We start from the raw sequence: 5,336 nt of genomic DNA, 5'->3' as shown, positions 1-5,336 counted from the left end.
AATCTCCAAAAGTGCTTTATACATAATCAGAAAAATAATGTGTTCACTCAACAGACTATTATCCATTTTTGTTCAAAGTTGTCTTAGATTTTAAATCTCTCTCTCTCTCTCTCTCTCTCTCTCTCTCTCTCTCTCTCTCTCTCTGTCTTGATGTTTTTCTGCCATCATGAACTGCTGCCCTCAGCCATGTGCTGCTCTGCCTTGGAGCCAGCTGAGTACGGATTGAACCCTCCACAAACTGTGAGCTGTATAAACCTTTCTTTGCTTAAAAAATAAGATAGTATTTGAAATACATCCCATAACCATCCATCATGTCATATATTTTAATTGCTTATTTATTTGTAATCATGTCTTTTGCAAAAGGACTTTTTTGGAAAGAATATGATATTACACTCTTCCCCTAGTTAACTATGAACTCACTTAAGGATCCAGTACAGAGGTCAGTGAGTAAAATTTGCTCACATTTTCATAATAAATGTGTATTTCAGAAGTGTGTTTCTACTACTTCTATCATTAATGTCCTGTGTTTGAGACTTACAATTATTGTGTTACCATTTCTTTTGTGTATTCTTTAAACTTTTCTGTACCCTTGCTCCATAAAACTTTTAGCTAATTCTATGCTAGTTGTGCTTTATTGACTTAGATTTTGAAAATTAGAGTTCATTTTGATTTATTTATCTATTGTGTATAGAGTACATTTTTATTCTAAAAGTAAATTAAAAAATAAAATAAAAGTAAATTTTGTTTCAAGTTTATAATTGTATAATTAATTTTAACTTGTTTTTCTTTTGTTAAGCCATTTTACTTCTGACTAAAGAATACAAATCATATTTAACATTTAAATTTTAATAAAACACAAATACAAGAAAAAATTTTGAAAAAGAAAGAAAAAATAGATCACATACTATACCATAGAACACGCCTTAGTAAATAAAAGAAATGAAAAATTTTCCATGCATATCTGACCATAGTACGATGAAATTAGAAATTAATGACCAAACAATGCAAAAATTTCCTAAACCCATGAAAATTAAGTAATAATCTCCTAAACAACCAAAGGGTCACACATGAAATGAGGGGAGAAATTAAACAATATCTACAATTAAGTTAGAAAGCAGAAACAATGTACTGGACTTTATGGCATGTAATGAATGCAGTCCAAACAAGAAAATTTATACTGGTGAATTTACACATTTATAGCATAAATAAAACAAATTAATGTTACACCTCAAGCTTCTAAGTAAAGGAAAGCAACAAAAATCAAAATCCAATAGAAGGGAGGAAATTATAAAGACATTAACACAATGGAGACCAAGAAAAAAAATGAATTAATGAATCAAAGAGTTGAATCTTTCAAAAAAGTAAACAAAATTGATAAAATCTTAGCGAAGTTTATCAAAAAGGAAAGAAAAGACTCATTTATTGCAGTCTCCTAAACATTAGCATGGTTTGAAATGATATATTACGTAAAAACTATTCTACAAATAATTTGACCCTCAATTCTCATGTTATGTTGCCATTCTGACAAGGTTTTATTCCCCTTGTGTTATTTACTTTTTATTTTTCCATAATTTTATTGAGAGACAAATAGCAATGAGACAGTTTCAAATCAAATTGGTAGGAGAGTTTCAATAATTAACACATTGCATACCCTCTTCCTAGTGGTTATTTGCTGTACAAGATGCAGACAAGATATCCTATTTACAAACACCACTAGAACAATTCCCTGTATTCATTAAGAGAATGTAACTATATATCTATCCTAACCATTTTGAATACACAGATACAAAATGGACATTCATTTATATATCCCCTTTTTTGTTTAGTTCTGTCATTTGAATATTATAGGTGTGTTAACTCAGCAAAATATTCTAAAAGAGTCCAGTAGTCCATAATAGTATTGGGTCTTCTGTTTGACTGGCAGTGTAAGAAATTGTTAACAAGAGTCCCCTACAGCTCAACATAACACTGTGGTTTTACTTCTTATGCTTCATTTTTATACTTTTTCTGCTGGATGGTTAAGACCAAGATAAAGCAAGACCTATGCAACGAGAGTTGTAGCTTTTGAATCTGATAGGATAAGTCAAATTCCATCAGAATTTATCATGACATCCTGTAACTCAGATTGTATATCCTTTGTCAGTGTCAGCCATGTAGATGAGTCACGGCCATTGCTTGGACATTGTGCTCTCCGTGAAAGCCTGACAGAATGTTTTCTCTCCAAGTGACTCTCCTTAGGCACACTCTACATCATAGATCACTTTCCTCTCTGGCACCATAATCTCCTTGATCAGAAAATTTGGGACACTATTGAGTTATGTGACATTGGAGTACAAGATCTCATATTCCTGAGTCTTAATTGACTTTGGAAGGCTAGGTTCAAAATGTTGGCTTTCCTTGGGGCCCTCCTTTTTCTCTAATTTTGATTGGCAAATTTAGGTTGTTAACGTTCCAGAAGAGAAGCTTAATATTATTACCATATGACCTAGGCGGTTAAACTTAACCTCACTATCTATCTGAATATCAAACATCTTAGGCATAACATGGAACAGGTATTTTTCATCAAGTATTGATATGTTGAATTTTAAGTCCCTACAGAATATGATGAAAAAATATTAAAATATATTTTAAAAATAGGCATAAAGAATTATATAATTCTTATGTTTACACAGAAGTCTAGAAATATAACCATATGTAATCTTGTAGCAGGACAGTCCCACAACTTTCCTTTTCCTGTCTCCTGCCTTCATTCACCACCCCCTTCTTTTTGAACAATCATCTACCTGAGAGAGAGCATAGCAGCAACTGGTATGTCATGACAAGCAGCCCATATTCAGAAGTCCAGAATGACATGCACTCCAAGCATGAATTTACTATTACAAATTGCCATCTTCATTGCAGTTGCTTACTTCACAGGTGTCTGTATATACAGTTTGTCAGGTTGAGAATCATTCCAATTAACTGCAAGATTCAAAACTCTTCTGAAGATTCTCAGGATGATTGCCTTACCCATCTTCTACATATAATTGTATGGCTTGCCCCTGTCATGTTTTCTAGCTCTTCTCCTTGCTCTCTTTTCATTGTCTAGTCCTCAAATTATTGCTTTCCTTTTAGTTGCATTGTACATTTCTATTTGTATTTCTTCTTTAGAGTACTTATACTAAGGAAACTATACTATATTTACACATGTGTGTCTGGTTTATTTCACTTATGAGTATGTCTTCAAGTTGCATCCACTTCAATATCAAGGATTCGAGTTTATCATTCTTTATAGCTGAGTAATACCCCCTTGTATAAAAATAGCACATTTTTTCATCCACTCCTCATATGATGGACATCTTGTTGTTTCCAACATTTGGCTATTCCAAATTGTGCTTCTATAAACATAGGTACACATATATCACTATGATATGAAGTTTTCAGATCCTCCAGGAAAATTTCCAGTAGAGGAACCCTTATGTTATATTATTTTATATTGGAAACCATATGTTTATTTTTAACTAAGATTTTGCTATACTTTTTATACAAATAATGATCATATTCATTGTAGGAAATTTATACCTGTACATAGTATATCCTGATTGTTTTTCCCCATTCTTTTCCCATCCTTTCAACTTAATTTTCTTTGATACTTAGGATTATTAAATTTTATTTAATCACTGAAAACACAATTTAATTTTCATGACATTAAAATGTCAATCAAAATTATTTCCTTATTTTTTAGTTATAATTTTCTTTTAGTTTGAAGAGTAAAAACAAGAGCAATAGAAACAAAAGCAAAGATAGAAACAGGGTAACATGTAACAGTATATATGCTACAGATTTTCAAAACAAGAACAGAATGATTAATAGTGATTTTCTATTTTCTATTATCTATTTTCATCAACATATCTGTTACTCGGATTTACAGATATAATTATGCAAGGTGGGACATATGATTGGATATTATATAATGTTTTCAAGAAATCTTAAGCTTTTGTTCTTCATTCACATTTTCTTTTATTACCTTTTAAAAATATTTACTTTAAAGGGAGTATAGTAATAATTGATATGACGTTAGAAATGGTACACATTTAGAAGACCAAGATGATGGGTATTGTAATCATAGTTTTAGTATTACCCATGGTTCTCTACATTACACCCCTTCTCTGTTCCATCCTTTATCCTTCATATATTCAGACATTAATATGTTGTACCTGTGAGGTGTATCACGTTACTCCTCATATTGTGATAATGAAGAAAATAGATAAATCCCAGCCATTAAGTGGAGAAATAACATTTGGGTTACTTAAGTTGTGAAAAATGTCTTATACTGCTACTGAGGTATGGTTGAAAATCATGCAATAGTTTTCCTATATGAATGAGGCCTTCAGTAAATATTGATCGTGATTTTTTTGTTCCAAAATAACATTAACATCACTTAGTATGTGTCTTAACAGCAGTTATTTAAAATATCCTATGATCTCATTTTCCATCATGGATTCTCTAATTAACTATGTGCTAGGAATATTGAAAATCTACATAAATTTTTTTCTATTATCCTATTTGTTAATGAAATCCAATATTTTAACTGTGAAGCAAAAGTAATTGTTTAATCTTTCATTTAAGTAGTGAACTACTCTGTGTTAAAAATAGTAAAATAGAACTACAGATGATGGAAAAAAATTAACCACAACTAAAGAACAACACAAATACTGATGCTTAGCTACAGCTATTTTGTTAAAATAGATTCACTGATACAAACTCGAAGTAAATACTTTTTATCTACTTCCTCCTGCAGTTTTTAATTTTCATGGATGTTTAGTTTGGACTTTTCAAAAATACTATACCAGTAAGATACTAGATATCCAGGCTCTTTTGAAATGAGTCACATCACATTTTGCACACCTTAAATTTTAATCCTTTTGCATCCAGTTCTTCTTTAGAAGATTTTTTAAGCAGCATGAATGTAGTAAGAATGTTATACTTGGTATTCTTAAAACAAACAATGAAAAAGATAGTATGTTAACTTCAAAATAGGAATTAAAGTATTGTCCATAACATGTTTCTTGAAAGACACATTTCATTCTCTTTTTTTTACACAGGGTCTACAGGGTTTTACTGCATAGATCAGATTCATAGTGATCCATCTGTGTTCAGCCTCCCGAGAGCTGGTATTACAGGAGTGCACCACCACACCCAGGCTCAGTGACTGTCTCAGTGTGTCCTGAGGTCAGGGCTGGCATCACACAATGAGTATTGGATCCCAGCTACTGTGTCTGCCTAAACAGGTGCTTTATTCCACTGAGTTATTTGGCTGGCCTTGAAGGACACATTTCAAATTGAAGAAAAGATAT

This window comes from Octodon degus, unplaced genomic scaffold, assembly GCF_000260255.1.
Source record: "Octodon degus isolate 3935 unplaced genomic scaffold, OctDeg1.0 scaffold00063, whole genome shotgun sequence".
NCBI classification, from domain to species: domain Eukaryota; kingdom Metazoa; phylum Chordata; class Mammalia; order Rodentia; family Octodontidae; genus Octodon; species Octodon degus.
Note: the sequence above shows the minus strand (reverse complement) of the source record.